Source organism: Pinus tabuliformis, chromosome 3_2 (assembly GCF_031772625.1).
Source record: "Pinus tabuliformis cultivar Carrire ecotype Pingquan chromosome 3_2, CPIR1, whole genome shotgun sequence".
Lineage (NCBI taxonomy): Eukaryota > Viridiplantae > Streptophyta > Pinopsida > Pinales > Pinaceae > Pinus > Pinus tabuliformis.
Genome location: NC_142302.1, coordinates 145,647,374 through 145,658,426, shown reverse-complemented (window position 1 = coordinate 145,658,426; position 11,053 = coordinate 145,647,374). Strand labels below are relative to the sequence as shown.

The 11,053-nt window shown below is 35.7% G+C and overlaps 1 protein-coding gene across 1 annotated transcript in view; it reads left to right on the top strand.

Annotated features, from left to right (window-relative positions):
* The first annotated feature begins 2,150 nt into the window (after positions 1 to 2,150).
* Positions 2,151 to 11,053, top strand: part of LOC149180237 (uncharacterized) — a 96,964-nt gene continuing 88,061 nt past the window's right edge. Inside the window, exon 1 of the mRNA XM_089415980.1 lies at positions 2,151 to 2,420. The gene's annotated coding sequence lies outside the window, so the exon portion shown is untranslated. The remainder of the gene's footprint in view (positions 2,421 to 11,053) is intronic.

Here is an 11,053-nt window from a genome sequence, read left to right as displayed (position 1 = left end):
AAATAATTGAGGTCTGGGATCAAAGGTTCTTTTCCTCAAAGTTTTTCCTCCTGAAAGGAAGCCTGCTTAACAGATACATACTGAAAACAATTTTCTTACGTTTGTTCACAAACAAGTATGCCCTTTTACTTTAATGCAAATGTAATCTTGGGATAACTCCATTAGATTAAGTCACATTACCCGAGCGATAAGAACTATGTACATGCAATGATGAATTTGTAGGCAAAGCTCAGGGAGACTTGTATTAGAAATACCCAAGGATCTACCATCCATCTTGCTTCACACATATAAATCTCATGATAGCTTGAGTTTTATCTCTATTCTTCCACGCACTTTGTTCAATCCCTTTGCTCAAGTGAGTGATTTGTTGCAGGAATCTAATTTGTATCTCTGCTCAATTGTTTTCATTTCTTAACTACAACACTGATTCTATTTGGAAATCACAGCTCATTCTCATTTAGTTCATTTGGCTTGTTTCTCAGGTAAGAATTTTGTAGAAATCCATGGAAATTTCAATCATTGACTCATTCTTTTAATTGCTTTGCTACAATCCATTAATATGGAATTACAACACTACGTTGAGAGTTGATAAATTGGAAGTATGTGATTGGTGGGGAAGATTTAATGAAGTCATGGAATGTGGAAATTTTTATGCTATTTTTTAATGCATATATTTATGAAATTGATGGTGATGTTTCTTGTCACAGATTGGTGTTTGGATTAGTGTGCATTTTATCACAATGAGCTTGTATGTTCAATGTGATATTTTAGATAGAGAGAAAACTTTAGAAAAGATCTCAATGTTGAAGGATGCCACCCATCTCTTTTGGGTTGTTTGCGTTAGCAGAGAGACAAAGGAGCATAACTGTGTGGACAATGGAAGAATGTTGAGTAATGTGTTAGATTACCTCCTACCTAATGGAGATAATTTACAACATATTTATCTTCAGACTGGGGGAAACATTACATTGGTCCATTTGATGAAGTGGCAAAGAATCGTAAATATCAACCCCATGAGGCACCCTTTAATGAAGAGCTTCCTAGACTATTGTGCCCAATTTTTACTACACTCTTGAGGATATTGTATTTGAGGCTGCAAAGAAGAAAGAAGGTTTAACTTGGTCCATTCAACGTTTGACACACATATTTCGCTTCTCTCCTTGGAGCTTGATGAATGTTTTAGGTACACCGTGTGTTGCAAACATGAGGGGTTTCCTTTCAAGTAACCAAGGAACAATATTTTGTGGGAACAATTTATGGATGCATCTGATGCAGAATTGATTGCAGAATAAGAAATTTGGGCTACCACAAATCCTTATGCAAAGAATCAGGCCTTTAATTATGCTAGTGGAGACGTGTATAAATGAAAACACCTTTGGATACTCACAGAGAAATTTTATTTGGAACCATTACCATATGAGGGTGAAGACCGACGTGATAAAAGACAAAGGTCCGGTCTGAGATGTAATTGTCAATGAAAATAAGCTCTTGGATTGAGCACTTGGGAAGGAAGCTGCACATGCCTCTATTTTGAGTAGATTGTTTGATTGCATTACATTTAACATTAAGAATTTATTATTATTATTATTATTTTTTTTTTTTTCACTCAAATTGAGTTATAGTTAGATCACATAACATATCACATCTTTTTCATCTATACTCTTCTTACATATGTGCTACTAACTTACGGCGCTTCTTTTGCAACATTTAGGGCAAATACTAATATTTCTATATTACCAACTTAATGCAAATACTCTAAACAATCTAAATTTAATGCAACAAATATTATTTCAAACCAAAGTACAACTTTTTTAATTTAACAATTTTTTACAATAACTCAAATACTCTAAACAATCTAAATTTAATTCAACAATTATTATTTCAAACAAAATACAACTTTTTCAATTTAACAATTCCAATTAATCTCACCACCAGTAAAATTTAAAAAACTTTAAAAATCTTATAGTAGCATGTAGCACGAGTATTAAACTTGTAAATACATTCGCGGCCGCGTATTTTTCCATCGGCCATCCAATTTGATCGTAGTTATCCCATAACGAGCTACGCTAAATTTCTTTCTTTTCTGTCATTTGTCAAAACACAACATAAACACGAAGACTGATTTCTTCGATCAGGTTTCCGTCAACGTCACCCAAAACCACCGTCGGACGTTGCAGTAGCTATATAAAAGAGCAAAAAGATAATGCGAAGAAATAATTTTTTTATTTGTGGATCGTAAAATCTACCCTCGATGTGAAAACTGTTCCTTCTCAAAACAGGACGGAGTCTGTGTTTTACCTTTTAATCGTAGGCGGGGTCCGTGCTGCTACGTAGCTGGTTGCCTGGTGTCTATTCAACCAGACGCTGTGGCTGCCTCCAGTGCTTAAGAAAGGCCGGGTCACACCATTGTCGATCTGAAGGTACGGTGGACTTCGCTGATATTAGATTTAATTCAGGTCTTGCTAATTTGCCGTTTCTGTGGTCAATTGTTTCGGGCTGTTAGGGTTGATTTTGGAATTATTTGGGCTGGTTTCGGTCCTGTGCCTGCCAAGAAAACACATTTCTGTGGAAAGTTGTGATTTCTCGGAAATGAAGTTTGCAACTCGCTAGATTTGCCCGCAGCCCAAAGGAATTGAAGCTTTTTGTGCGGGCGAGTTATTGTCAAGATGAATTTTGGGTGTTCTTGATTTGCTTGCAGACGCTCAAAAACGCTTCTTTGAGTAAAAAGAAATTACCTTGTATGCGGCTATACATAAACCCTGTGAACTCGTTTTGCTCGCATCTGCTTAAGATATAGACCCCCAGAATTCCCTTGGCATGCATTTATGGGTCATAATTTAGTTGGATTTATCAAAAACCAAGGTGGAGTTTGTCGTGAATTTTTGCACATGTTTCTTTTAGTATGCATTCGGAGAATTTGTTTACATTGTGTGTTTTGAACTTTTGCCGTCCTCCAAACGCTGCCTGAAATGGCTTACTCTGTACAACAGTCCCTTTTGTAGTTAGAAATGACTAGAAATCCCATTCTTTTCTCTCAATTGTTTAGATATGCTTCTGGAATTGATAATTACAGTGCAACTCTTAATTGGATTTTGCCGAAAATTGATTCATTTCACTGTGTGGTAGGTGCTAAAATTCTACTTTCTCTGATGTCTTGCTTTGGAATTTTCAATTGGGTCAGTTCAGTTATGATGAAAATTGTTCATTTTAGTAAATTATTTCTCCTTTGAATGTGTAATTGGTTAGATTGTCTAAAGAATTGTTTGCTTCCTCCGTACTTATAATTATAAATCTTTTTGTCATTGTACAAAGTCAAGCTGTCGAGCTTTCTTTCAATTGCATGCCAAAAAGGTGTCGAGAATGAGTATTCATTTTTGATTATTAAAGCACAGTTTCGTGTGCTAGGACGAGTGGAATTTACACTGCACGGTCCTTTTGTCATCTTTAATTTCGTTTCCAGATAAAACGACTCTTTTGAAAACCATTTAGTAGTAGATTTGTGTTTTAAATAGCTTCATGGCAAGCTGTATCACATTCAGTTCCTTATTTATGGTAATATTAAGATTCGTTTTGAGTTTTAACTTATAATAATTCTGGTTATGGTTCTTATATTTTGTGAATTATATCCCAGAAACTATAAAATGATTTTGCAATCATAATTTTACAATCGAGATTAACTTAGAGATAAGATTAACTTTTCTCTTCTTAAAAGTGCGAGGAATTAAAGTTCAATCCCACATCCTAGGATCATACTTAATTTAATTACAATAAAGTTTATCTTGTAAAACACCTCTATCAAACATCACAATAGGTGCGAAAGTTTGAAAGCTGCATACTGAACCTAGCCTATCTCTGTCAGTTCTGAAACAGATCCTTTAATGGACAGATCAAGATATCAGATCAGAAGCGATCGAAGAGCTTGATGGATGTAATTCTTCTTTTGGACAAGATAGACTGTGACACACTGCTTGTTAGCCATCCCTAAGAACCAGAAAATAAATACATGCAGAGAGGGAGCTTAGAAAGAAGATGTTGGAATTGAAACAATTGAAAGAAGACCAAAAGAGCTTATGTTGCACAACTGTCTCCTGAATTTTGCAGGAAGGGAAGAAAAGCTCGAGACTTGACCTTTATTACAGATACCAAGTTAAGATCTCAATGGAGAGAAAATGATTTACTGTGTAAGAATCAGCCATATATACATTTACAAAATTGAAAATTTTACCAGAGGAGTTGTGTGAAAGACTGACAACTAATCAGTTAGGGGATGAGAAATTCATGATGAATTGGAAGGGGTCAAGGATGAAATGGTACAAATTCCTCAAAGGCCTCTCTTTAGATAACTACTTTGGCTAATCTTTCTTTCCATATTACTTTACTTTTTTAGAAGATAACTTCTTCCTCCAACTTGGTCTCTTGGAGCAACATGATTTGTGGTTTATCCATTATGATAAAATTATTTATTGATGTCCTCCTTTTTTCTTCACTCCCCAAACCTTTGTAGTTCGAGGAGATGGCCTTTATCATTTACTATTTTCATTAGAGGCTACCCTCGATGGGGGAACATTGTTATTCTGGTTCTTTGAACCTCTAGGCTCTAGTGCTTATATTGTATAAACCTTCTATGGTGCTGTGTGCTCCCATTCCTTTGTCCCTATTTGCATGCCCCTCCCTTATTTCTTTGTTATGTTTTCTTCCTCTCCTAGATGATCTACTTACTAAATCTGTTATTGCTTCTTCTTGAGATTTCTCTCTTGTGATGCTACTCCGGGGAAGAGTAGTCCCAATTAAAAGGGGGGAAGAGAGGATCCTCATCCCAGGATGGGAATTCCCATGTTCTTGGTGATGAATGGGATAATTGCTTGGGAGGGTACACCTTCAAATAGGGCATATTTCTCTTTCGTTCACTTCATCTAATAAGGATTCAATGTTTTTAGATCAAGACAATACCTATTATATAGATCCTTGAGGGATATGGATGTTCCCCTTATTTTCTTGTTGAGGGTTTTGTAGGGGAGGCTTACAAGAGGAGGGATCTTCATGGGACAAAGAATTGGGGGTTGAAGAAGGGGTTCTTTGGATGAATTATCTCAATGGTTGTTGCCACACTTCCTTTTAGGTTATTGCCACCGATATCCTTAGTAACTATGCATGTACTTTGAAGTAGATTTTGGGAAATTCCTAGCAAAATTACCATACTCACAACAACTTTGAAACTTAAATGGGATTTGTCATATTCCAGAATCCAACTATTGGATAAAGCTCCAATTTTCCATTGAGAGTTTTTTTACTTCCTAAATCCCATTTTCCAAATCAACTTCTACACATGATATCCTCGCACATGCAAACATTCCTTCCCTAGGTTCTACACTGTCATTGTATTTTTCCTAGAGCATTGTTTTTGTTATTTAGGGTTTATTCATTCCAATTGTGGAAGGATACAGGGAAGCTTAAATTAGGCTAGAATCATGGAGGGTATGTTATTTTCTAGGTTAAGTTCTTGGTCACATCTATTTAAATAAATCCCTTGGACTTCCAAGAAGTATGGTCAGCTCCTAAATATCAAGTCTCTATCCTCCTTTGCCCCAAAAGAGAAATGTGAAAAAGCATATTCCATAAAAGGAGAGGGAACGTTTACTTTTGATTAATTAACACCAATTCTTGTCAACCTAAGTTGCTAGAGTGTAAGGTGATGGTTAAATGCTATTGAATATTTTGATTAGATCTCGATTAGCTAAACACAGAGCCATGTAACACAATTGCTAGGAACAAACAAGGAATTTTGGAATTTCCTCTAATAATTTTACGACTCAGAACTATTGTTTCCTTGTAGATTTTGTATCGTTGGCGAGTAGCAATGTGAAAGAAGCAATGTCAAAGGGAAGTGGGGGAGGAGGCAAAACTCCTCTAGAATGATAAAACATTCAAGTGATTGTTTCAGTAGAAAAAATGGCACAAGGAAATGTAGAAGTTAATAGTAACACCTATGGAATAGTCTTTAAATTCCCAATTTCATTCAAATATATGTTCTTATTCAATATAAAATATCATATATTTTAAAAACAATTAAAATATTATTAACACTTCTTAATTTTACTTTGAATTCAGCTAAAAATTACTATTAGTTATAATGAAAAACATATATACGTGTGCAATATGGAATAAAACATTTTTGGATTTAAAATCACAAAAATAAAGATTAAAAAGAAGGAGAGAGATAAAAGACAAAAACAATTATATAATTGCACCAAGAGGCCCTCTATAGCCCAGTATAGGGGAGGTGTGTAGGCATAATGCAAAAATAAAGTATGTCAACATTTATAATGCAAGAATAAAGTATGTCAACATTTTCCAAATGTTGAGAAAAATATATAAAAAAGAAAAAAAAGTTAAATTAAATGTCGGTTTTAAATTAAAACATATATAAATATAAAATGTAAAATGAGTTGGTCAAATTAAAATATAATATAAATAAATATTATCATTTTAATTTGATCACTATCATTATACTAGTTCACATACTATTCTTTATTTGTCTTTAAGATGTTCATGTGGTTTGGGTAAACTTGGCTCAATCAAGTTGCTGGTGGTTTTGGAGATCCAAGTTTATAAGAACCCATGGTTTTTCCCATGGTATTCATGTGAATATAACATATTTAAATGCAGAAAAGTTTGTGATCAAACAAAATTCCTATTATCTTATTTTTGGTAAGTATATAATATCATAGGGCAAAAACTCACTACAGAATTTGAAAGAAAAAAAATAGAAGAGAATGAATTTAAATTAGTTACTTATTTAGAAGAGAATGGATTTAAATTAGTTACTTATTTTGGTATCCAATTTATGATATTTGATTGTTTTAAATTTGTAAAAATTATTAATCGATATATTACCTAAGTTCATCTTTGAAGTTCTAAGTTGCAATCAAATTGTGTTATTTTCTCATGGAAAAACATCAATGGCTTTTAATTGTCAGGTTAATCAAGTTTCTTAATAAGTGCAGGATTGAGAGGACAAATGACAATGCTAGTGTAAAATTCGATTAGGATAATTAAATTGTTGGTGAAGTGACTCTTGGTTTTACCACTAGATATATCTTAACCTCTACAGACATCTTTAAGATTGGATACATTTCTTTAGTGTAAAATTCGATTAGGATAATTAAATTGTTGGTGAAGTACTCTTGGTTTTACCACTGGATATATCTTAACCTCTACAAACATCTTTAAGATTGGATACATTTCTTTAGTAAAGTCCCACCGCATTTCAATATGTTAATTCATTGAGAAATAATTGAGTGCTTCTCAGGAATATTTGCACTTTTAGGTATGTGTGTGTATGTGTGTTTTGTAGGATTTACTTTTAGGTTATGTGTGTGTGTGTGTGTGTTTGGTAATATGGAATATAATAGAATTTGAATAATTCAAATTGTAACAAAAAATATTAGAAGGAAACATTTGTAATAATAAATTTGACTAATGCTCCAAGAATGCCCTAAATGTCCAACAATATGAGAGAGAGTAGAGAGAGAGCTCCCAAAACTGAACTGACAAAAGCTAACATTGAAAAAAAGCCATGAACTAATACTCAGAAGCCTTTTTATCAATGAGGCTTCTATTTTCTTCATTTTCCATTATTTTCCATCATTTTCCTCCTCACATGCAACTTGTGACCTTTCATCTTCCTTTTCTCCTAATTTCCATTATTTTCATAAATAAAATGCCAATTAATACCTCATACCTTTCCAAAGCCTTTACCTTTGCCAATTTCCTTAGCCATAATAAACCAAATGAACACCCACACTAGGATGTTTTGCCCAACATTCAGCTCATAATACGTGTTCCATGACCTTGGTTATTATTTTGCCTTTATTAACTTTATTACATGGAATTTTGACCAGGGCTGTTATAGAACCCTCCCCCTTGGGGGAACACCGTCCTCGATGTTCAATGACATCTACAACCAACAAGACTGTTGAAAGAAAAACATACTGCCCATGGAGCTTTATAACTTACCTCGTTGCAGTATTTATAATGATCATCCTGCTGAGAAACAAACCAACATGACAACCATAATGACATGACACCCATACCGCTTATTGTAGCTTTATAACACACAATGTTACTTGGGAGCGGGAGTGGGAGCGACCATTTTCAGAAGCTCCCGTTTGGGAGCGACCATTTTCAGAAGCTCCCGGTTTGGGAGCGAATCGGGGAGCGATTTTTTAAAAATATATATATTTTTTATATTTTTTAATTTTTGATACATATATGTCAACAAAAACATGTAGAATGATGAAATAGACATAAAAAACATAAAAAAACATAAATTGATCATTGAACCATATCACATCAATCATCTAGAAATTATAATCGTCATCAACCATGTCCACAAGTTAGTAAAATACATATTACAACTGCAACATATTGAGTCTTATAAATCATGATTCATCAAATTCAATATTAAAGTTTCAACTTCAAGCTTTCAGAATTGAAAATTCAATAACATTTATCATCATTGATCACCAAAGTAACAAGTTGTACTTGTAAGCCAAGTTTAACCATTACAAGAAGTAATATCGAAGATATTTCTAAGTCCTAACTTCTAACTGTTAACATGATATGAAATGTTAAAAATTTATAAAATGAAACATGAATAATGAGATGAAATGAAACAACTTTAGTCTTTCACAAAGCATCATATTCATAATTCACAATCATTACCAATGAGTTATAATTGCCAAGGCCCAACTTCAAACTTCAAATTTTCATTGTCACAGTGATATAATGTTTACAAAAAATATCATAATGTCATAATGATATGAAAGAGTCAAGAGTCAAGAGTCAAGGACTCAAAACTCAACAGTTATGAAAACTAAAGTCTAATAGAAACTAAATCTACAAGTGGCCCTTGCCATGAGAGTCTCCAGGAGTATAAGTAGGTCGTGGTGGTCTTTTAGGAGTCTCCCGCACAGACCGACGACCAGAACTAGAGCCTCCACGCGAGGGTGTCGATGGAGGTGGCGACAGCAATGGAACAAGACTCGGGCCCCGAGAACTGCTACTGGATGGTGGAGGTGGAGGTGGCATGGCTGTTGCAGCTGCTTCATTTTCATCCCGTACAAGCTCCTCTTCTAGTTCTTCCATATGTACAATGCCATCCTCCAAATTGTCGTCCTCAGGGTGATTGTCCCAAATTTTATATGTGGGATCTTCATTAGCCCGATCACAGTAATGGCTCAACAACCTCAAGTTGTAGTGCACATAAACCAAGCTTTCTGCTCGGTTTTCGTTGAGCCTGTTTCTTTTCACATTATGTATATAACTGTAGGTGCTCCAACACCTCTCTGCAGAAGAAGAATTTACAACCTGTGAAAGAACTTTTTTTGCCAATTTTGGCAAAAGTCCGTGGCCGCCATATGTTTCCCACCATGTGAGAGAATCAAATTTATTATTGTCGTCCATTACATGGAAGTTACCATACAAACCACTGCCACTGAAGTATCTGCCTATTTCAAGGCGCACAGCTGCACATTCCTCCCTGTCAGGCACCAACTTTTCTAATGCTTCCAGATATCCTCTAGTTACCTCTTGATCTAAATGGGTTTGGTCCTAACACCACCCCCTGCTGCAGGTTTGCCCAACCAAGATTCTGAGTAGTATTTTGGCGTAAGGATATACGCCAAGCAATGTAGTGGAAGGTTAAGCCTATTCCACCGTTCACACACACAATCATGAATCAGTTTGTACAAGTTGGATCTTTATTATGAACAATGTCTTTTATTTCCCCCAACATGGTATCCATTTGCTCATACACCTCGCCAATCACTGGTTTGTCTGTATCTGCAAACCGAATCATGTTATAAATTGGCTTGGTGAAATCCAATACCTGTCTCACAGTTGTCCAAAACTGCCCATCAAGAGCGGCCTCCTCCACCGTTTCAAAACCTGCCATGTCAGCTACATTTGTAGCCCTTTCCTTTAACACCTGCCAATGTGGACTTGATACCATGCTAGCTAATGCCTCTCTTACCTTCAAAAGGCGCCTGAAGGTGAGGTAATAGCTACCAAATCTAGTCCTCGCAATCTTCAGCAACTCCAATCTCGAGTGACTGCGGAAAAGGCCATGGGTATTGCTATGATTTGTAATAAATTTTATCATTTTTTTTCCTTTCTTGTACAAATCACCAATCCATTGGTATTGTTCATTTTTGTTTTTGACAATATCATGCAACAGAAGGTTCAATGTGTGAACCAAACATCCAGACCAAAATATGTTCGGGTATTTATCCTCAATAATTGCTCCCGCTGCCTTACAATTAGGAGCATTATCAGTGATGACTTGGATGACATTGTATGGGCCAATACACTCAATTGTTTCAAGCAATGCTTCTGCAATGTTGATAGCGGTCTTGAACTTGTCTGAGTAATCATGTGCAGCTAGAAAGATGGGACCACTTCGGGACACAGCAAGAACACTTATCAATGGCTTGCCTTTTACATTTGTCCATCCATCAGATACAATGGATACCCCATTGTCAGTCCAAGAACTTGTCATTTTATTCAAAGAATGTGATATTTTTGCTTTTTCATGATCAAGGCCAACAGTTCTTGCCTTGTCATACCCAGGGCTCTTGTATCCTTTAGGGGCATCATTTATGGCAGAAACCATTTCGTGCCAATAAGGTGAGCGTAGAACATTGAATGGTATCCCACATGCATAGAGGAACCTGTAAACTTTTGAATCCACATCATTCCTACACCCCCCATCAAGGAAATCTGATATGGTTCTACGCCTTAAAGATGATGACCCTGTGCCTCCATGTCCATATCCACTGCCTTGGGAGGATGCTGAAGGAGTTCTTTGTGATGGTGAGATTGGTTCAAAGAAACCCCTTGATCTTTTTGTTCTGTATTGAGCGTCCTCCTCTTCCTTTATGTATTTGGCTCTATCTGCTGTTGACACCGCTGCACAAGTTTTGATTCCTATTTGTTTGTCTCCATCCCATGGCCTTTTCCCGCAGAGGTGTCTTCTAGCACGGGTGTATGAGCC